At 38.5% G+C, this 24,272-nt stretch overlaps 1 protein-coding gene and 1 pseudogene across 17 annotated transcripts in view; one reads left to right on the top strand and one right to left on the bottom strand.

Annotated features, from left to right (window-relative positions):
• The window catches only part of NRXN1 (neurexin 1), a 1,122,104-nt gene that overhangs the window by 657,212 nt on the left and 440,620 nt on the right, over nucleotides 1–24,272 (bottom strand). The window lies entirely within an intron of this gene.
• Nucleotides 5,797–6,223, top strand: LOC132531498 (large ribosomal subunit protein uL24-like; annotated as a pseudogene).

Raw genomic sequence — 24,272 nt, 5'->3', positions numbered from 1 at the left:
GCGGAGCCACACAGATTTTCTTTCTGCTGGAGAAAACAGGCTGGTGACATATACGTTACCGGACAGGAAGCCAAAGTCCTTCTCAAACTGACCCTGACCCTTACCCCTGGGATCCACCTCCTCTTACTTACTTCGCTCCAGCCCCACTGGCCTTTTGGCTATTTCTGGAACCCCCCAGATCTGCTCATCCCTCAGAGTGTTTGCACTTGCTCTCTGTCTGCCCAGAATGATCTCCCTCAGTGTGGCCACAGGATCACTCCCTCACCTTCTTCGGGTTTTTGTTCCCTTGTCACCTCATCAGTGTAGAACTCTGTGACCATCTTAAATGAAATTGCTACCCTCTTCTTCTCCTGGCCCAGGGACATTGATTTTTCTCAAAACACATACTAGCCACAGAAAAATTATATATTTTTAAAATTTGTTCAGTGTCTAGGTCCTTACAGTACAGTCAGTATAAGCTCCATAAAGGTAAAAAAAAAAAAAAAAAAAAAAAAAAAAAAAACCCTTTTGTTCACTACTGTATTCCAACCTAGAATAGCGTCTGGTACATAGTATGAACATATTCAAAATTTTGGGATTGAATGAACGAATATATTGGTCAAAGCCTTATTCAATACGAGTCAATAATGGCTTAACCAAAGGAGTTCTCCTCACAAAGGACATATCTAAGAAATCTTACTTAGCAGCCCCATAGCATGCCTCTACTAAAAGTCATTTTGCTTTAACCTCAAATTCTTTTCCATTTCAGTGAAAGTGAGAGTGTGTATATCTGTTTTGCTACCCTTTCCCTAATCAGAAGGGTTTCGGATACACAGAAGCGAATGTCCCAACAGTTACTGAAAACGATTTGGGAATTTAGAGGTATAGGTAGATATGTAATAAAATGTTTTTAATAATGCACTATTATTTTATTTTAATATATATTTATTTTAATATACATCACCTGTTATTGTAACTAGCTTTATGAAAATACACATTGGGTTCTTAGCTTATGCTAGATAAATCAAATATTCATGACTATCATTATTATACTTGCATGCGGTACCACCATACTGCTTCTGTTCTGTATTAGGAGAAAGAACTTCCAAAAAGAGAGAGTAGCTAGAAAGAATTTACAACAGGGAGGTGTGCAAGCTGGGTTCCAATGCCAGATTTGACTTCATCCAGATCCCTGACCTCAGGCGAGACACCATCTCTCCATATCTGGCTGTATAGACTGTGTTTTACTATAAAAACCTTCTTAACTTCTCTGAGCCTCAAGTGTCTCACTAGAAAAATGAACATAAAAATCCTTGTTGCACCTATTTCACAAAGTTGTCCTGTAATTTTGAAAATTGGGACTCATACCCCTGGTGATGTGGTGGATGCTGTTAGGTGGTTCAAGAACTGTATTTGATTTCCAGGTTATATTTATTTGGATGTGTACTTGGAAGGAAAAAGTAATAACTAGCATATTAAAGTTGTAATTTTATGGATAATATTACTTTTATGGATAATATTACTTTAAGATGAGATTAATTTCAAAAGTAAATTAAGTTTAAATGGAAAATATTAAGTGATAATATAGGTAATATATAAATATGGTACAATTATGAATGTGGTAGATAAAACTGAGGTTTGGGAAAGTCTTGTGAGAATCAGTTGTGATAATATGTGAATGTTCTTTTCAAAGTTAACACTGTCAACCATGGTAAGATAGTATTAAATAAATGTAAATGAAATAAAGTATTATAATGATTATTCTGGTAGAGTTATCTTTTCTTTTTCTCTTTTTTTTTTTTTTTGAGTGCCTACTATGTTCTTGGCACTCAATAAAGATGAGGCATTTTACCTGTAAGCAAAATCCCTACAAACAAACCTGCTGGAAGCTGGGGCATATCACAGTAAACTGTTTCCCCACATCTCACATCCAGGCCATAAATCCAGTTCTGCTGATGCTAGACCATGCTCTAGCAAAGCTACAACTTGAGAAATGACATCCAGAATTCAATAGGCATTTTTTGAAAACCAAAAGGCAAACCTTATAAGTGAGGAAGCCACTCTCCACGTGTTCCTCATGTCCCACTATGCAGTATTGTGAAAAAAATAGAGTTAGAGCCTTATTGATCAATGCTGAATAATAAAAAATAGCATTGCTAAACTCAAATAATAACTGTGGTATTGGGTCTTTCACAAAAAGGACTCAAAGAATCTGTACCTCATAAAACCATATATTTTAATGGCAGTGTGCAGAATGAGTATAATCCGTATAAAAATGTGAGCATGCAGGAGATGTACGACCCTGGGGTGCTTGCCGTCTACCTTGTTCCCCTTCACATATTCCTTACCATACTATGTGCCATGGTTCAGATACCATATCTCCATTCTAGCATGTTCTCAGCTACTTACTGGTTTTTCTGCATTCACTTATTTTCTCAGATTAATCAGAAATTCATCCTATCTGTTCTGAAAATAGACAGGTGTCTAACTACTGCTGGTTCTCTAGGCATATGTCTCTCTCACCCATTAGACTGTAAACTCCATGGGAAGTCAGAAACCATTCTGCTTTATACCCTGTCACATCCAACAGTACCTGGAATATAGCAGATTCTTCACAAATGTGAATGAACGGATACTCTAGTGAATAGATATGTTTATGCAGCACCTGTTATATGCCAATTACTATGTAAGGTTCATTGCTGCTCAAGTATTGAGTATAATAAAATAAATTTTAAAACTTTACAAACTTCAGAGGCCCTTGTAAGTGTGGAATGTTTCCAAAGCATTTTTAATTAATTCTAAAAATCAGTTATTCACATGTAGTTTTAAATCAGAACCATTAGATAAATTCTCAATTGGAGATTTTATCAAGATTGTATTTACTATTCACAAAGATAGAATTTTACAGTGCTATGGTTACAAAATGTGCTTGTACAATACATGCACTGTTTCATATAGCTCCATGAAATGCTGGTTCTTTATAACATTGCCTGTGAACTACTTTCTGTGATGTCGTTGTATCTATGAAACAATCCAGAGTATTCTGTTAGTATACATAGCTTTTCCCATGATCTGAACACTTTTACATCCCTAATCCATGAGAACATGGGACATTATATGGCATTCTCCTGGACAACTGGCATTAGCCCACTATACTCTAAATATTCTGATTTCCTGTCCTGAATCGAGGGTGTTCTGTACCAAACATGGTTTCTTCCATAGAGGTCTCTGTTTTTGGTGAACAGTTTTGACATAATGGCTGACAAAATATGTGCAAAGGCTAGTAGTGATCAATGTGCTGAAAAGAAGCAAAGAAAGGGTCCACGGCGCTTTAGGGGTTCATCCAACAATCTGGTGGGGAGATAGTATAGAGGCAGCACTTTGAGGACAGAGACTGAAGTTGTTCAACATTTTATCCCCAGCGCTAAGCTTGATTTCTTGTCTAAAGTCACCACATTAATAAATGTTTGATGAATGGATAAAGGGAAAAAATAGCTACATAAGGTAGGAAGGGCTATTCAGTATAAAGAGTCTGAAGTTCTCTCTTTTTATAAACAGGACACTCAAGGAAAGCTCTTCCATATATATATGTTTGACTCAGATCTTTAAGGAAAGACAGATTATGATCTACAGAAAGGGGAAAGTAGGACAGAAGATGACAGTGACGTAAGAAATGTAGGTCTGGGGAAGTTCTGGGTTATCTAATTTTAATTATCACGATGCCTGTGATTTCCTTGCTCCTTGATGTTTCTCTGAATCTTTTTCCAGTTCCTTTCCTTGCTATTATGATTCTGTCCTGCATTCACAGCTCTTCCCAAGGGGGCTGACGTCAGCGAGGGCTCAGTGCTGTGGTGGGGAGGAGCGAGTCTGCTAGGTGGGAGACAGCATCTTTCTCATCCCTCAGCAGATGCCCCAAAGCTGAGCCTGGAAGCATGCCCCAGTTTGCCTGTTAAACACGAGTCAAGTGCCCTTCAGCGAAGATTCAGGCTTGGCTTCCTTCCCTTGGCTATTAAGCTACATTCCCACAGAATTACAACATGTCTGAGGTTTCTAAAACCCTTTGTGTGTATCTCAGACAGTTATTTTGCTGGATCCAAATTTTGACCTTGGTTAAACAGGCCTCAAATCCTTTCCAACCTTGCCCCTGAAGGTCCAAGAACACATAATAAAGGAGGGGATAAGAATAACATCTATAGCTTAGTGACCACTTATTATGGACCACTCACTGTGCTAAACATTTTGAATGCAGCATCTCCTTAACATAAGCCCTGCCTGCTAGCTACAACAATTACTCCTATTACCTCTATTTTACAGATGAAATAAAGAAACTCATTCAAGTTACACAATCACTAAGTATTAAAGCCAGATTTGAGACTCCGGCAGTCAATTTCCAGAGTTTTCAAGGGCAAGGGCAAATGACACTAGAAACACATAAACAGGCCTAAAACGACAGCATGTAAACGGCCACCTGCCTACGGTGTACACACCCCAGAAGAAAGAGGGTAGTGGGTCATCTTCTTCATGCGCTTGGGTAGCAAGTACGTGAGCCCAGAGAGCCTCTGTGAGATGTAACAGACGTTCTAAAAATGACAGCACAGGAGGGTTTTCTGAGCTTGTGGTGTCAACGGAATCAGGAGAGGTGACTTTGGAAACAGAGCTTGCTCTCGGTTCAGGGAACAAAGAGCAAGAAGACTTCCAGGACTCGTCCAGGTTCTCTCGGTAACCAGGATAGAGAGGGCCACAGGTTTCAGAGCACAGACTGTCCGCCTCTAAGACCGTGTAATCTGTTGTGTCAAGCTTGACCTTTTGGATGCTTTTTTTTTTTAAACAGGAACTTAGTTCAGTGGAAAGGATGCTCATAGCGAGAAACATGTGTGTGTGGTGTGTACATGATCACAGAGGAATTTAGAGAAAGAAGTCTGGAAAAAAAAATGTCATCTAAGTGCAGAGGACAAAATTGCACCAAAACACCAGCATCAGGAAGCTTCTCATGAAGATGGGGAAACAGAGCACGTTCCTGGGGCACATCCCAGCCGTTCCTGGGGAAGGCATCCCAGCCTAATGGGCCAAAATCAGTGTAGTGATCAAGACTTGCCAGTCTTAAAAAGCCCCTGGCCTGGTCCAAATAGAGCACATTGTTTTCCTCCAGCTCTCCCTCAATGCCCTGCCCTCAGTCATTTCAAAATGAAATTATCTAAGATCAGATTGTTTGTGCTGTTTATTTGAACAGAGCCATGTTTTTTTTTGTTTGTTTGTTTGTTTTGCGGTACGCGGGCCTCTCACTGCTGTGGCCTCTCCCGCCGCAGAGCACAGGCTCCGGACGCATAGACTCAGCGGCCATGGCTCACGGGCCCAGCCACTCCGCAGCACGTGGGATCCTCCCAGACCGGGGCACGAACCCGTGTCCCCTGCATCGGCAAGCGGACTCCCAACCACTGCGCCACCAGGGAAGCCTGAGCCATGGGTTTTTGATCAAGTGTTACTTCTTCTGAGCCTTATAAACTAAAGCATGATTAGGTGAGTATTTGCTACGTGAGATACCTAAGGGGATCCATTTTAAGCGAATGCACAAAAGATATGCAGAGAATATTTTCTTCATCCCAATCAGCCCAGCTCTAGCTCATTTCTTCCACACTGACAAATGGATTGGACACGAATCCATGGGGCCTACGTCACCTGGTATCAATGGAAACTTGTATACATGTACTTAAAGAACATGGACTTTCCAAGTATATACCTTTCTCCCATAGCTTCTCTATTAGACAAACTGTGCTGTATAAAAAATACAGGAAGATCACTGAAGCGCCAGCGGCCAAAATGAAATTCAATCCCTTTGTGATTTCTGACTGAGGCAAGAACCGTAAAAGGCATGTCAACGCGCTTCCCACATTCGCAGGAAGATTATGTCTTCTCCTCTTTCCGAAGAGCTGAGGCAGAAGGACAATGTTCCATTCATGCCCATCCGAAAGGATGAAGTTCAAGTTGTGTGAGGGTGCTACGGAGGGCAGCAAATTAGCAAAGTAGTCCAGGTTTCCAGAAAGAAATATGTCATCTACGCTGAGCAACAGCAGTGGGAGAAGGCTAATGGCACAACTGAGCGCGCACGCATTCACCCCAGCAAGGTGGTTGTCACTAAACTGGACAAAGACCAAAAAAGATCCTTGAGCCTAAAGCCAAATCCTGCCAAGTAGGAGAGGAAAAGGGCAAATGTGAGGGAGAAACAAGTGAGAAGATGCAGGAATAATCGTATATACAACTTTCATTAAAAACTGTTCAAATGAAAAAAATTTTAAATTAAAAATATAGTAAGACATTCAACTTTTGTCTTTAATACTATCCATTTTTAAACCATGACTCATAAAATAAGATTTAGACAGTAGAAAGGAAAACGATTTATGAATCAAATAGACCCAAATATAGCATCATATTTTTGGAGTAGATCTGATCACTGTGGTTGGTGGTTCTAACAGAATAGATTTTGTGTATTAACTGTACAATGTAATTTTATTTGTTGTTTGCAAAGGGGAAAGTAGCCAAATTTCCCTTGACTTCTTTAGTAACATCTACCTGTTTGGCCACGTTTTAGAGATTACAGAGGTGTTTTATGTGGCAAGTGATGGTTGTTCTTATATCCAATACATCTATGATGTTGAAAACATGCTGTTGGATGGCACATATTAGAAACCTTAAAGAAAAATAGATATTATCATACACTTGAAGTTGTATGACAACAATACCCTTGGCATCCCAGCCTATGAAACCTATGAAAAGATATTTTTAAAAAGGGGAAAATTGTGAAAAGGAAACTAATAAATAGTGACACATTTCTTTAAAATTAGCAATCTGAGACAATAATATAATTGTTATGCATCACAGCTAAAAATATTTCCAAACTGATAAAGTATACTTGAACTTATAAAAGTATGTTTAAAATTCCTTAGTTTTGTATTTCATATTTGATAACAAGGTAGATCAGGACATATGGTCATATCTATGTAAACTGAAACTTTATTCATATGTCTATAAATTTCCTTGTCCTGAAAGAAATAGAACTATCTGGCAACCTTCAACACCTGTAAGCATCAGTGCGGGTGGGCCATAGAGGGAACCGTTTGCTCCAGTTCATGAAACATGGAGAAAGACCTTCTGACAACTGTAGTAGACATGGTAGTGTGTGTTATGCTAAAAGAGAATCATTAAGCCAAAACATAAAGCCTTCTAAGACAGAGCAAGGACTGGAGAAAATGGGCTGAGGAATGTCTCTTCCTAAAGACCCACGGGAATGGTATAAATGGGCTGCGTGCTTACTTAATCATTGAAGCAATTATTTATGTTTATGTTTTCGTCCTTGATTCCATTCCGTCTGGCACTACCTGAATCCTAAAAAAGGGTGCTAAACTTGGGGGGTTCTCGTTTTCCCTTTTCTCCGTCTTTCACCATAGGGTCCTCATCTCCCTTCTTCCTTCCATCCTGCCTCAACATTAGAGAAGACTCTCATACTGTTTAGGGCTGACCCCTCTGTGATGCTCTATACCAATTTATTTGCTCATTTATTCAGCCAACCTGTACTTTGTGCCTATGTCCAAGCCACTCTCCAAGCACTAGGAGGGATACTCTAATGAATAAGAGAAGACCTCTGCTCAGAAGGAACCAAGAGAAACAATAATGAAGCATCCGATTTGGGTCCAATTTGCACATCCAGGTTGGAAATTCTGGTATGCTGGGGAGATCGAGCATTGGGTGTATATTTTTATGAGGTTGTAGTGGGCATCTTGAATAAAATATAAAGACGGCTTTGGAAATGATGGTGAGACCCTAGTGTGCTGAGTTTAAGACATTCAACCAAGAAAAAGGAACATTTTCTTAGACTGTGATCTGATTTGACAGAAAATATGTTCTGAGTTTTGAAAGCAGGAAAGAATATGGTCTCTAATTAATTGTTTTGAGATATAAGAGATGCTTTGACGGTTATTCAGTTGTTCTCTGTACTATTTCCTCTCTCTTGCTCTCTCTTGCTCTTTTTTTTTTTTTTGTAGGGAGTGGGGCATGTTCCAAATTCTTTGACTATGATTTATGTTTCAGAGTAAGAAAGGAGGTGCCCCTCGCCCTGCTCCTGCCCAACTCCTCACCCCCACCCCTGTTCCAAGTGAGGGAAGCACCTTAGCAAGGGTGTCAGGGTCAACATCTGAGACTATGAGTATGAATAGTTTTCCCTGGCAGACAAATGTAAGATTAATGGAAGCAGATCAAAGAATAGCACCCAGGGTGGTCCCAGGAAGGTTGGGAAGGCTGTCTCAGAGAATGCACATCACTTGGAATTCTGCCATAGGGAGGAAGGAGTTGAGGGGTAGGCATCCCAGCTATTTTATCAAGTGAGGGCTTAGAGTTCAGCATCATTTTAATGTCCATCGCTGTTATTAACTGCATTTCTTAATAGTTCCCCTTCAGCCTGCTATGGCATGAATAAAATGAGGCCCAAGAGCTGAAACAATGCAAAAATAAATAAAGGCTATAAAGGAAGAATAAACAACATGCTATAGAAGCTATTATCTTTCCAGCATTTTCAATTTCTCTCTCTTAACATACCCCTAAAACTCCATTAGTGGTTTCCTATAAGAAAACTAATTTTTCAAAAGCATCTGTATTCCCAGCTAGATTAGAACTGATTTTCACATTTGTTTTGATTTCATAGTTATGATCAGGAGTTAGAAATTTCCCTTCAGCATTAGACTTCTTCCATCCATAGTCCAAATAGTCTATCTCTCCTTCTGACCATTGCCAACTTTCCTCAAAAAAAAAAAAAAAGACTTCTTCTATCTCTTCACTATCCACTTTTTCCTTAACCTCTTGCTATCTGAGTTCTTGGGACCATTGCTCTTTCAGAGTTGCCTCTATCACCTTTTCTCAGATCCTTGTCCTTTCTCAGATCTCCCATGGCTTTTATAATAATTGTTACTGTTTTTCATAATATACGCCATACTATTTAAAATGCTTCTGTTTTGGGGAGCATCCTCTCTTTGTGCTTCTAGGTTGATATACGCCATTTTAAATTGTCAAAATAACCCTTTGTTATCCTCTCTCATTATACAAAAAACTCACATACAAAGAGGTTGTACAATTCGTCAGAAATGCTGGACCCAGGACTGGAGTGCAGATTTGTCTAACTCTAGGTCCTTAACTCTCTCCACTCTTCCATTGTGCCTGCACTGGAATGCTGTGAGGTTCACAAAAATTTCATCGCAGCTACTAGAAGAAATGGCTCGGCCAGGTCAAACTTAGAAAGATCTGTATCTGGCGAAACAGACGGTGAACGTTGCCGGTTCTCCCTCGGAGGAGGGACCCATCTGCCCATCTGGTTCAGAAGCCTTCAGGGACCCCACACTACACGGGACATTGCAGTAGGGATTGTCCTAGTCTGTCTGGAAGAAGGGTCCTGCTAGCTTGCTCCTCAGGTCTTTAAGAGGCCTATGGAAAAAAAATTCCTAGGACTTGATTCTAAATAAGCAAAGTCAGATGGTGGAGCCTGTCTTGGGAGGGTCATGGTTCTGTCCTAGGCTTGATCTGGGTCTTTGTCCTAGTTGCCTCAAATGAGAATAATCCTCTAGCCACATCACAGTCCCTTAAAACTTTGACTGACGTGTCAGCAGGCTTGGTGTCTCTGATATGCTGTAGCGGCCCAAGTGTCTACTTTCAAGCATCTACCTCCTCCTCTCCAGCCATAAGGCCCCCTATCAAGCTGTCCCCTCCTGTGGTCTTACCTGTCATTAGGTTCCTGCCCTAGACTCTGGGGTACATCCCTTCCCTTCCCTTCTGACCTCTTCCCTGTCTTCTCTCCCTGCCCTTATTTCTTAACATAGGTACTTCTCGAGGTTCAGGGGTTCCATTCTCTTCCTGCTTCTCTTCTAGTTACCTTCTCCGATGGGCATGTACATTCCCAAATCTTCTATACCTCCTCTGTGTGAATGGCTCCTAATCTTTCTCTTGAGCATCTGTCCTGCGTTCCATAGCAGCAGAGGAATCTCTCTGCAGATTTTTTAGGGACAAAATAGATTTTCTTGTTTGTTGTCTAGCAGCCAGCACACACTGGGAATGCAGCTCAGTGTTCAGTACATACTTTTTAGAATAAAAAAAATGAATGAGTCTCCTCCTGGCTCCCCTCATTACTTTTCTCAATGAGCATGTCCATTTCCAAAGCTTCAGTACCTCCTCCATGTCAATTTCTTGAACAAATAAATGAATGAGTTTAAAACAGAACTTATTTTTTCTACCTTTATTCAACTCTCTCCCTGCTGTTGCCCTGAAACAGGTTATAGAATCAGACTGAATTATTTTGAAACTTTGTTCAATGTACTAATAGGATGAAACCTCAGACAAATTACTTAGCTTTCCTGAGCCATCTCCTTAGAGGGAAAAAGAAATCACAGAGAATAATGATCACCCTACTTGTTTATTATGAAGATTAAACAGTATGTGTAAAATATCTCAGTGCCAGCCATAGTCATGCTTATCAGCTCTAATCCTTAATTCTCCTAAAGGTATATTAAGTATCTCATTTAAACCTCACAAATACCTCATGAGATACTTTCATAGCTCTACTTCATAAATGAGGTAATGAGGAAACAGAGGGACAGAATGTGACTTACTTGCACAAGGTCAGACAAAAACCAAGTCCTAGGCAGTATTCCTCTAAGGCCCATACAATAAACCACCTTACTCTTAGATTACAAGCTCACTAAGAGGCCGGATTCAGACCTTATAAAAATTGATAAATCAAATGGCTCCAAATAAAATGAGGCTTTAGAAGGTGATCACTAAACACTGAAGAAATAAACAAATATGTTTACCTTTTGACATCTGACCTCCCAGTTTGATGGTAAGCTATTTCGGGGGAAAGCTTGTGAGTACTCCCACAATGCTAAGTGCAAAATACTAAAAAAAAAAACCACTTGACTTAAAAATTATGGTGTAATAAAGCAAATATACTTGGTGATGCTTTTCCAAAAACATGAGGGGTTGGGTGTTGCACGAAAGAGGAATTTTAAGATAAGGAGAAATGAGAAAGAGAAGTAATTCAGAGCAAATACGCTTCAGTGAAAGTTGTGTGAGTCAACATCCCAGAAACCAAGTCATAATTTCTTCATCAGAGGAGGAATACATGATTGAGAAATTTGTCGTGCTAATTGGGGTTGAGGCAGTTGCGCTTGATGAAAAGGAAATCATCAGAAATGGTTTGATGTTTTCTATAAGAAGCCAGAAAATGCACTGTAATTCCAGTTGTGGATAGAAATTTAATGCATTTTAAACAGGGTGGAAAGGGTGAATAATTGTTTTGTCAGTCGGTAGAGTGGATTTTAGTCATCTCAATAACTATAAACCTAATTGAAGGAGAGCGGAAAGGCATATCAGAAATTGGGGGATGCAAAATCAAATGTAGGAAAGCAGACTGATTGCTTATATGAGAAATTAATATTGCAAATTGCCTAGACAGAGTTTTAGATTAAATGAGGAACAAAAATAATAATTAGAAGAGAGGTACCTGACTCCAAAAGCAAGAAGAAAGAACTGCTTAAATACAGCAGGTAGTTGAAAAGCTTAAAAAAAAAAATCCTGACGTGAACTACTTTTTTTTTCTGAATATGATAAGAACACACATAATTGCTTAATTAGAATTCTATTACTTAATTACAGTTACATCCTTGCAGTGATGGATATAGTATAATCTGTAGAGTTTGGTTATGATAGGAGACTAAAAGTAAGGGTGTGTGTGGAATTTCTAAGTGAAAATACTAGGATTTGCTTTCTGTGGCAAGGGATAGTAATAAATGTGAAAGACATGTTTTATGGGCCCTGCAAAAGCTCACAGCTCAACTTAGAAGTAAAGTTTCTAGAGGAATAACTGAACTGTGACCTTTTTCCAACAGCTCGTGATAAACTTTTCTGTTAGATGACGACAGACAAGAAACTCAAGGTTAATTTGGGAGATGCTTGTGGAATCATATGATCATTAAAGTTCTGGTAAGAATAAAAGAAGAGAAAAATGACATGAAAGATTGTGACATTTAAAAAACTGGCAATGGGAAAATGCCTTTTCCCATTCTAAGTTTATCTTTAAATGAAAATTAGGGGAAAGAAGTACTGAGTAATGTTGCACTTGCTTCTACCAACATGGTTATTATTTTGGTAAACTGAAGATCGTATTGGGTGTATCAAGGATACCCAACTTATTAGAGACATCTTTGCAAATAATAGTAATAACAATTTGGGGAAAGTCACTTAATCTAACTATGCCTTAGTTTCCTCACTTGTGCCATTAGGTGTTTTGTTTTTTTTTCTAACCACTATGATATATGCTGCTATATCTTCTTCTGATGTTAACACTTGATGTTTATAGGATAACATGACTACCTAAGAAGGAATTTATAGGTAAATTAAATCAGGGTGTTGCAAGGATCCAATATGCTCAGGCATTTGAGAATTTAGCTCTTGGGTCTGTCCTTCAAATGGTGTGATACTAGGTTGACACACATGCTAGATACATGGGTTTTAGTATGCTACTGGAACAATAGAAATTCTGATGAATGGGGTCAGATATAGTATGTCAAAGGCTTGAGTTACTCAAGTGATTATGAGATTAACTCTCAGAAATCATGACCTTGGCTTCTGCAATGCAATCAAGAAGGTCCAAAATGGTCATTTGGAAAGTGCTTAGGAAACAGGAAGAGTGGAGAGAAGAGTCTGAAATTTGAAATTAAGCCACAAGCTTAAGAAAAATTTTTTTTCATGATAATTTTACTGTGCATTAACACCTGCTTTAAGTAGACTTTCATAAGTTTATATAGAGTTGACCTGGAGGATCTAAAAACCACTTCAATTTAGTTACAGTCTGCCAGGTCTGCCGTGCACATTATAGATTAGAGTGTATTTAAATACCATGAAAATGTACTGTTGCATAAGATAAGCTTAGCTCCTTCTTTGCTCTGAGGCAATTTTATCTCATTGATTAGTCAGACACAAGCCAGGTGTTATCAAACAGAACTATGACATCTTAGATACCTGCAGTGCTCACTGGTTCCACGAAGTTAGGAAGGAATCAATAATAAGATGGAAGCCGGTAGAAGGAGCTATAATGCAGAAGAGTCTGGAGCAAGAATCGTAAGACCTATTTCTCTACCCAGCTCTGCTAATGGTTAACAGAGAGGCCAAAACATGCCTCTTCAGTTCTCCCTTCATTTTGAAGAGGATGAAATGATACCATCTTTTCTTTTTCTTTAAAATTGTATAGCCTTATGGAAAAGGCTGGGAATGTGAACAGCTACAGTTTAATGGACTCCAATGTATTTCATCCAGATTTGGGAAATTCATCAGCTAGGTGGCACAGAAAATGCAGACAACCACACATGCACTATATTGGATATGGGATCTCAGGACCAAAAAATAAAGTAAAAGAAAAAAATAACATCCCAGGAATATGGATGGGTAAGTGGGAGTAAACATCGTCCCCCACCTCTTCCTCAGATCTGGTTTTGGCATCCTGGAAAATTCCACGGAAAGCTAGATTAAATCATGTCTCTTAATTTTTCTTTTCTTTCAAGCCCCTTAGAGATCCCCTGTATTTAAAATTTAATTATGTTTTTGTTAAAAGATCTCATCACCATGCAGAATTTTCTTCTTTGAATCATGTACCTTCTTATAGTTGCTCTTATATTTGAATTTTGTATATGTTATTTTTCCCACTAAGAAAGAGGATTATCAAAAATAAGTTCTCCCTCTCCCTCTCAATCTCTTTCTCCTTCCTTTCTTCCTCCCTCCCTCCCTCCCTCCCTCCCACCTTCCTTCCTTCCTTCCTTCTTTCCTTCCCTCCTAATAAAATTACTGGAGGTTCAGATACACTCTGTATTCTTAACAGAATGAAAGGGAACATGGATTCCGGCAAAGAGGGAAGTAGACCATAATAACCCTGAAGCAGGAGAAAGCACTTTTTGAACCTCGTCCATCTCTTCTGCTGACATTTTCACCTCCTCCCACACTTACTCACTGCTTAGCATGTGTGATCATAGTACCAACTGCAGAGACAGTTCCTCTCTGATTTCTCTTCTTTAATGTGTTTCAGCCCTAGGGCCGGGAGGGAGAGATTGGTATGAGTATTTTTCCTTCCAAAGAACCGAAGACATACTTGGCCTCTGGTATCTCCCTGCTCCATGTTAAAAATTTCCAGGCTAAAACTTTCCTCGAAGCCAATCCCTAAAAATACCATTCTTAAAATAATATCATTCTACTCTCTGGCAGAGATCACTCACCTGTTCACAAGCACCATCCCTCTCCTAGACTCAAATTGTTATTTAAAAATAAACTACAAGGCAATGACATGCAGAACCCATCCACCTACCTTTGCTAGAAATCAAGGAGGTACATAGCAGTGGAAGCGTATCTCGTGTTTTGAATTTTTTAAAACACTGAATGTTTTCATCATATGCCCTATTACTGGACTGTGGGACCGGCTACGGGTTTAGAGCGATGAAGCTTGTTTGATTGAAAACCGTAAAACTTAATGAGAATGCTGGCCTCCCAGCATCAAAGCAGGTGGTTGCCTCAGAAAGACTTCAAGGGCCTGGGCAGAGAAAGACTCTTAAATTTGTGCTGCTTCTTGATAATCTGATTCTGGAGCCTTTGCCAAACCTTCCTTAAGGGCAACGTGAAAAGAAAGAAAGAAAAAATACTAAACTAAGCAGGAAGATAGGAATCTCTTTCAACCCACATTTTGTCTCAGACTTTAGGAGTACTTTGTTTGTTGTTTTGTTCTGTTTTGTTTTTGATCAGGGAGGTGGAAAAAATCTTATCTTTTCTTATCTTTTGAGGATAATGAAGGTCACTCAGAGTGATATGTTAGAACCTTTTTGGCTAGAGGACTTTTGAGAATAGGACTTGCAGATAGCTTTGTAAAAAATGCTTATGTGTTTGCAACCACTACTATAGGAAGGGTTTACCTCAAGACTTAAAGATTGTAGGAAAGGACCTTAAAGTACATAAAACTTAATCCCCTCACTTTACCGATGAAAAACCTGGTGCTCAGAGAGGTTAAGTAATATACATTGGGTTACACTTCACATGTGCTGGCCAACTTTCAGGGTTGTGCAGGCCAAACAGTCAAAAAGTGCATCCCGGGAAGCCAGTTTTCTTACTTCCTTCATGCTTCCCACTGCCCTTGTTCCCCATTCCTTTGAGCTCTGATCTGAAGAAAAATATCTGGTTTGATTGCTTTGTTTTGGTTGAGATATATAGATTTGCCTTGTCTTGGTACTTTTTATTCTTTCTTCCCCAAAACTCATCCAGTCACCTTGATTCTACCTTTGAGGTCCCTCTGGATTGTTTGTTATTCCCCATTCTTCCCTTGCTAGATCAACCCTTAACATCTCTCCCTTGGTGTGTTTCAGTTCTCTCCTTTTTAAACTGGAGGCTTAGGGTCTTTTGATCCTTCATATTAAATCCTGGCCCTATCACAGACCTTTCTAGAAGTATCCATAGAACCCTATAACAAGTAGCAGTCTTTGTTAAAGTCCTTATATCATTTGCATCTGTATTACCTTAAATTTTTGTTAAAAATTCAGGTCCACTGCTAAATCAGAAGCTATGGGGACAGGCACCTGCAGTTTAATAAACTCTGAGGTGATTTTTAATACACAAAACTTTCAACCATTGGGGCAGTCATATCCTGTCATCATTTTATCCATTTTCAACATCATTTCCTTCAAATTTTATCCAGCGTCAGTGTTCACCTCCCTTCTGTACATCCTTTCCCTAGTCACACTGACTGACCCCAGACATTCCCCCAAGCATGGCTGTGTATTCTTTTACAACCGTGCCCTTTCTCCAACTTATCCTCTGTCTCAAACTTTGTAGTTCACATCCTATTCACTTGGAGATATACTATTTTCCTTTCAATGCTAAGCTCAAATAGTATCTCCTTGGGAAGGTCTGTTTTTTTACATTTCTTGACCGCCCCTCTCTACACTGTGTTGCCCTAGAATGCAGCACAAACCTCTGTTGTAGAACTTATCTCACTTAAGTATAATTATAATGAATCTACTCAAGGGTTATAGAGCACCAACTATGCCTCAGGTTCTAGCACTAAAGAAATAGTCACAATCCCTGCTAGCAAAAAAGTCTCCCCTAGCTTTTCTCAACCAACGTCCTCATCTGAACCACAGGACATAGAAAATTAGTTGAGTAACTATTTTCTCAGTTCTCCCAATGATGATACATAACTAGCCCTATTACATACAATGGATGTCTTAGGGCATTAGGGCTTAATCTTCCTGAGAAACCCTAGTTGATCAAACACTGATACAATTATAGTAGCAATACTATGATAGAGATAAGCCCAAGGTGAGGTGGAAAAGCAGAATCAGGTGACCTAATTACCTATGCCTTTCATCTGTACCATGTCTTATTCTTTTTCTATCCTCACTTGGCATCCTGCACAGGCTCATTTCATGGAGGTCATTTGATACATTTTGTTGTTGTTGAATTAAAAGCACTGAAATTCATTTTCATGGTTATGTGTCTTCAGAATCCAGCCAAGGCAATGAAAATCATCCATATTTGTAAAGCCAGCATCTAATCAGTGCTAGAGACATAGCTAGCACTCAGTGAGGGCTTGGTGAATAAATGTACAAATTTCGAAGGACTGTTACTCAAGAATCATAAGTACTACAGTGCTTAAAGAAAAACTAATATGAACGTAAAAACCTTTCCTATTACTTAAACTACACTTCTGGATATTCCATTTCAAATTTAATTGCTTCCTGTGTTATGTGTATTTTCAAGACAGAAAGAAAGAGTTGCATTAAAAGTGCGAGTAAAGTTGTATGAAGTGAAAAAGGCTGCATTTCCCTGGTTGGGGGATTAAAGTAAGTGGTGGTACTTTCAGTGTAATTCTAATCTAATAAAGACAAAGAAATTTAGTTTGAATATATTTTCAAGAACAAATAGCCTCTAATTACAAATTGAGTTTAGAGGAAGATAGTGGGGAAAGTTATAAAGTACCATAAAAATCTGGTGTCCTAAAGAAATTCTGAGGGGGTCTGTTGTACTTTTCTCTCTTACTGCAAAGTCTGCAGCCACTTCACTTCAGACAAAGTTATCTTTTTATAAGCATCACGTAAGCACACACTTCACACTCTTCCTGGGATTAATGGTTTTCCCATTTACGTCACTTAAAGGCATCTCTGTTCATTTAATCACCAAGAAAATTTCAGGCTGAGTGGCTTCAGTTTAAAGAGGTGTCATACTGCTTAGTTGCCTCTAGGGGGCTCTTATTAAAATTCATGTTGCAGAAGGAGCATTTCCCTAAATGGTTCCTTAATGCCTCAAATCCCCAACTGTCTAATTTATATCCAAGGAAGAGTTTACTTCCTTTAGGGCATAACCCATTATGTTACAAAGTTGTTAAAATGTAAATAAATACACAGAAATCTGTTTAAGTTAGCAAATTCTGGTAAGGTAAAATAATCCTGAATAAACCATGGCCTGAAAAAATGTGATGAGTATATATGGAAAATTCAGCATAAGAATATTACCCTGCAAAAATAATAATTAACCCAAGTAAACCTGCACACAGTGATTTTCAGCACTTTTGCAAGTGAACAAATTTTGCTATGAAAGCAGTACTCAAAATCAAATAGAGGTTAGGAGACCTAGTTTAAAATTGTTATTAAAACACACAGGCATTTTACTTTAATGGTCATGGGCTTAGTTCCAACTCTTTTGTTAGCAAAAGCTTATTGCTTGGATAGTAAGTACACCTCATCCCAAGACTGTATTTGCCTCTAAATTTAGACTGTTGGGGGCCTGGCTCAGGGTGGATCCTGGTGATTCATGTGCCCTCAGTGTAATTGGATGTGAAGATCCTGATGTCCATCTTCCGAAGAAGGCTGAGCCCACGCAGGGGCTGGGGGAGAACTGAGCCCGGGAGGGTTTCCCCAGGGTCTTGGCACTTTGAGATGCTGAGGCTCTGGCTGTAAGCCTCAGGGTCACTACTGAGCTACTAAATTATACACTGTTTTATATTTTAATATGTCTAAAATACAGATCTTAGTTGCAGTTGAGGTGCATTCTAGCCTAGGTTAATTGGCAGTGTTTAATGCCAATCATAACGTAATTGTACATCTTACAGTCAATGATGTCAACAAAACATGATGGCTGGGGTGCTCTAGCTCAGTGATTTTCAAACTCTAATTTGCATATGAAATCCCCCGGGGATCTTATTAAAATATAAATTCTGATTTAGTAGATCTGGGGAGGAGCATGAGGTTTTTCATCTAACAAGCTCCCAGGTGATATTGATGCTGCTGCTTCACAGGCCACGCCTTGAATAGTAAATCCCTAAATGGGCTAAGAATTGCTTCCTTTTAAACTACCTAAAACCTACTGCTTTAAGTCGCATGCCACTGCTTACAAATTGTTCTATATAAACACCATGTAATTTTATATAAATGTGTTGATTAATCCATGATAAATCAAATAATTATTAAATAATAGCAAAAGGTAATGTTAACGAAGGATTGACTTTAATCGTTGGTGATCATACCTTTCAGTCTGGAGACCTTATAGAAGAAAATGTTAACAAAAAGGTCAATCTACTCTTTCAAACAAGCATTGAAGTCTTACATATGGGACTCTCCTTTGTCTACAGATGGTGAGTGCAGGGAAGGAATACAGTGACTGAGTTTGAAAAATAATGTTATGTGAAATCTGATGATGATGATAAAATCCTTAAAAAGTAAAAACAAAAAACTATTTGCATTTGAACTATAAAAATTAAGTGACTATTCCCAGTTATTAAAAAGATATTAGTGTTTTTCTAAAAACGCTGAGTTTCTCAGTCGTCTTTACTAATTTTTGATACATTGGAAGGTGTCTATTATAACTCAGGTGAACAAAAGAGGAAGGCACACTGGCTAGAGTCAATAAACAGAGGTTTTCTTCTGGATTCTTCTACATATGAGTGATGTGGCCTTGATGATGTTATAAATAACTTGTGGCCTCCAAGTCAATTCAATTTCCTCACAAAGCTGTTAGGACAGTTAAATGAAATAACTTTTAAAATGAGATAATATGTGCAAAATCTCATAGACTTGTCTGCAACCTGGACAGTCCTCATACTTCACAGGGTCCGGTGCAAAATAAAAATGAAGGGCTCCTTGTTCAAAAGTTATGAAGAATTTCAAGATGGCAAGAGGAAGATATTAAACCAAGAGCAGGGTCCTTCTGCGTGTGAGGGCCCTGTGTGACTACATAGGTTACATGTCTGTGAAATATATATGTATAGGTCACATTCCTACCTGCAATGTATTTGTAGTTAACACACACCATTTATTGAAATATTACAGTATAATAGGTACTATGCTGAGTGCTTCAATTACATAGTTTCACTTAATCCTTTAGAGTGAAGGAAAAATGAAGCAAAAAACATTAAATTACTTTTCTCAGGTCACACAACTACTAAGTCTACGGAGCCAGGATTTGAACCCAGGTCTGTCTGATTCTAAAGCAATCTGTCTTAACTAATTTAACGGAATACCAATCTATAACTGGTTACTGTCATCACATTTGACTCAAATTTAGAAACTTAAGTTCAGAAAAATATATATGTTTGATGGACAATTCATTTATCATGACCTGGATTAGATAACCTATGTCAACCTAATTATCATATCCTGGCACTTCACATAGTAGATAGTCATATCATACATGTGGAACTAAACTGAACACTCAGAGTCACCAATTTCTCTGTGTGCAGAACATTTACTCAACAAAGATAAAAATCTCATTTTCCTATTATTTAAAATCACATGCTTCTGAATGATAACAGAATTATTTTCATTTTAAAGTAATTAATTTGTTTTAAATGTGTTTCAATAGTGATAATTCTCCTGAAACAAAGGCCAATTATGGTGTACAGGAATAATCTTCTTCCAAACACAGCACTTGATCCAAAGAACTAAGATGAGAGTATATCGTCTCATAATAGAAATCAACATGAAGACCAAAATATTCACTTTGTTTTGGATAGAGATCAGATTTTTAAAATACGGCTCAAACTCAGTAAAGTACAAGCTTGCATTTCTATGGTGCTTTTCTTCTTCTTTGTAATGTGTTTTCGAATCCTTCATATCATTTCATCTTTCCTATTCTTTTCAAATTCTGAGAGCAGAACTTTAATCCCACGTAATATCATGCCCATTATAGAGGTGAGTGAAGAGAGACAAGAGAGGATAACTCAGATTACTTTGTCACCTTCTCTTTGAAAGTATTATAGATTTCCTCTGGCAGAATTAATGACAGCTTCTGCTGCATTTTTAGAGCAATCTTCAATACCTCATTTAAAGAACCTGTATTTTAATTTTCTGCTTGTCAGGCTCTCCTTCCAGATTCCTAGGTGTGTTATTTATCTGTGTGTCCCCAGTGTGTAGTACAGGGTCTAGCACATAGTAGGTATTGATTAATGTTGACTCATTGAATGCACACATACCTAAGTGAATGGAACAATTTAAACAAGGTACTCTAGTGGGTGCTGAAATTAAGAGGAAATGTTAAGTCTTAGACATTATTCATTACTGCTTTCTGCTGGGCTAGAAAATGTCATATTCTATAATATGCATCAATTCCTTAAAATGTCATTGAAACCCCTACCAAACCACGTTATGCTAGCTTGATATCTGAAAGCACTGCAATGCATTATGTCAACTGCTGATATAGTTCCAGGCTATGGGGCATCTGCCGAATATGATGGGAAATAGAAATCTGTGGGTCCCCTGGAAGGGAGGTTGCTATGTTCAAAAAGCTGAATTCCAGACAAGAACTCACCAGGTACTCTGGAGACTAAAGACCTGAGTTCCACTTCCTTGGGGACCTGAGCAGATGGGACTTCCTGAACCCAATCTCGAAGAGGAGTGCCTATGGCAAAATGCCTGGTTTCTGCCCTAATTGCTTATTTCCCTTGTCCCCAAGGCTACAAGGCACAGAAGGAAATGTACCCTTAGCAATCTATGAAGCCAATACTTTGTAGAAATCTAGAAAGTACTTCCAAATGTGTTTTTTTTTGTGTGTATCCCTGTTCATACGGTTGGCTACAGAGTACAGAAATTTATGACAAGCATTATTATCTTTTTTACACCCTTAGAGGAGGAAGGGATACAGACTTACAGAGCAGAGAAGCAGTTCACAGAGGTGACATTCCAGTACCAGTTAGAACAGTAAGAGAAAAATCCCCACTGGAAGCTCACGTGTAACTGGGTATCCACGAAATATTTCCTGCTCTTTCCCCTCCCACTTAGACACCCCCTTCTGCAACATCCTATTAATCTAGGTTGCATTTTTGTGTTCTCTTTCTCCTCAAGGTTCCTATAAAGTTCATTTCATTTAATTATACTTTACTAAAAATATTGAGAACAAGGGAATAGAAGCAAGATTATATTATGAGTAAAGGAAGCAACATAGAGTAGCTGTTAAAGGCAAGAGTTCTGTGGTCAGATTAGTTAAGATTCAGATCTTGGCCCTGCTACTTAGGGATTGTTTTCTCCTAGTCAATTACCTAACTTCTCCTGTCTCCATGTCATTTGTCAAATAGGGATACTGCTAGTATGTAACTTGTGAGACGCTCAGAGAGTTACTTTTGAACATACAAAGCACTGGAAAAAAATGACAGTGCACCCCTCCAGGCAATTTAATAATAAAAGCAAAATCTAAGATAAAATGCCATTAAGTCCACCACACACACGCAAAAAAATGGTGTTTGTCTTCCATGATTACCTTGCTGCTATGTTTGAAATACTGAATATCTAATTATTTCACAAAGTTTCATTAATTTATTTTTTAGGAGTAAATTGTTACGTTTGCTGTGCTGCTCTGCTGATTGTGCCCTAGGTACAATGGGGTAACTCACTGGGTGTTGTAGAAATCACATGAGAAATAGGAAATGCTTAGTATGTTATTATTACTATTCTGAAATATACCAACTCTTCTTACCCTTTTATAATAGCTGTGACTTTTAGCATCCCTTTGTAGAATGCCTTGTATAATCCTAGCCACAATTAGGTACCACCGAGTTTATATCACTAGAGTATGTTTAGATGAGCTCATTCAGGCAATGCGCTCTAACTAGGAAAAGTACTCAACTTAGGTTATTACTATTATCTCACAGGGGTTCTTGAAAAGACATCCTTAAAAAGGAAAGGGGGATTTCTGACTTAAAAGAAGCTGTGGTCTTCTGTCTTGAAAATGAAAAGGAGGCAAGGGTAATTGACCTCTGCCTGCATTTTAGTGCCAACAATTTATTACAGCAGAAGAGTTGAAACACATTTCAGTATTTCCAAGACATCAGGCAGGGCTTATAATAAATCAGGTTAATGGTACATAAGAATTTGTCAAATTCTTTGACATTCCCACAAACTCCATCTTGCTTTCTTGTTAAAGTTTTAAAAGCAAACTGCCATCTTCTGTGGTTTTTTCTTTCAGGTGGAGAAACTTATTTTCTTTCTAGACTAGAATCTTTGCCCAACACTGTAAGTCAGTTTGCCTCCTTTTCATCTAGGCTAAGCTAAGCTCTCTTACAAGTCACTAAACCAAGACCCTACCTCTAGGAAGGCAGCCCAGAGCCAATGTGTGAGTCCTTGTGTTACAGGAATTCTTTTGTATTTTTGTACAGTCTACTATTTGGGGAACATTAGTAAAATCTATCTTAAAATGGTTAGTTAACTTGAGGACATTTTGCCAAACATAATTAAGGTAGAATTTATTTTCCTTAGCTATGTAATAATATGGTGAGTAAAAACATGCGGATATGTATGGAAAATGGCTAGGAGGAAGTGAGATGGGAATGCAAACAGCAATTCTCTTTCCAAAAGAATGAATGAGACATGTGGGAAGGTTAACATAAATGCATTAGAAAATGCTACTTATCAATATATAGACTGTGACAATGTAATAAGACAGGAAAGGCAGAAACTATCTACAGGTATCAGGGACCCCAACAAGGAAGAGTCTGGAGGAAATGAAAACCTGGGAGAAACGTGTTTAATCATGACTTTGGAACCCCTATGAGGACGTTCTCCCAGATAAAGAAGTCCTCCCTCTTCCCAAGTTGCATGATTATCAGTGAAGATCTCCTTACCCTCCAAAGTTTCCTTGAGGTCAAATTTTTCCAACAGGTCACAAAGCCTTTTATTTAAAAATTGGAAAAATAACTTAAAATGCAAATTCTGCCATGGATTTTTATTCTTATATGTAAAGAACTCACTTTGAGTAGTGAGGGAAATAAGACAGAACAGAAGGACACCTGGGAACCCACATTTGATGAGCTGGTTCTACTATAGAAGGGGATAGATTGAGAAGCCTTCACAATCTTCTAAAGTTCTCTGTTGTCCACAAGAAGTAAGACAGGAATTAAGAGGTATTTGCGCAAAGGAAATATTGCACCTTTTTCCTGGTGCTGATACTGGTACATTGTGTGAATTACAGCGATGCCACTGCAAATGGCAGAGAGGACCATGCTGATTACATGCAGGTATCAACTATTTCTTCACAGTGGGTGAAAATGTTTACATAAGAGGATATTTTCTGAACCTCATCCACTTCATAGCTTCTTCCAGATTTTTAGTGCTAAAAGTTTCTCAATGTAATTAAAGCCTGCGCTGATCTAATTAGGTTGATGAAAATTTCAGTAGGGATTTAATTCCCCCTAGCATTTCACTTATTTATTTTTCTAGAATCCTTCCTTAGGCTCATCCCAAGCAACTTTTAGTGGTAGCATTCTAAATTTCCTCACACAGGCAGTGTCTCTACTCGCACAACTGACTGTAAAACTCCAGCAAGTACACATAGCTACAAAAAAACTTCCAATAAAGCATTCTAGGTTGTTTTATCCAGTGCAATCCTTTCCTCCCCTTTCAGTTTCATTTCCCTACCAACAAACTATGTTGAATAATGTTCACTCTGCAGGAGGGAAATAGGTGTTTCAAAGCATTCTGGAGGCACAAAGAGGCTAAGAAATGCATAATAGCCCAAGGAGATTCTGAGGCAAGATTAATGAGGGAGCCCCATGACCCTTCCTTGTAAGTCATTAACTGCAGAAGCCCTCACGGTCAAAATATTGGGATAGAAACACATATTAGTGAGTTTGCCACCTATCTTTGAATGTTAAAAAACAAACAAAAACCTTTCATGAGAACCTTAGGAATCGACTGTAATACTTTTAGAGTGAAAAAAAAAAAAAAGCTTTCCAAGTTGTTTAAGGT

The sequence above is a fragment of the Lagenorhynchus albirostris genome, chromosome 13 (genome assembly GCF_949774975.1).
Source record: "Lagenorhynchus albirostris chromosome 13, mLagAlb1.1, whole genome shotgun sequence".
Classification (NCBI taxonomy): domain Eukaryota; kingdom Metazoa; phylum Chordata; class Mammalia; order Artiodactyla; family Delphinidae; genus Lagenorhynchus; species Lagenorhynchus albirostris.
This window is presented reverse-complemented; position numbering and strand designations above follow the sequence as displayed.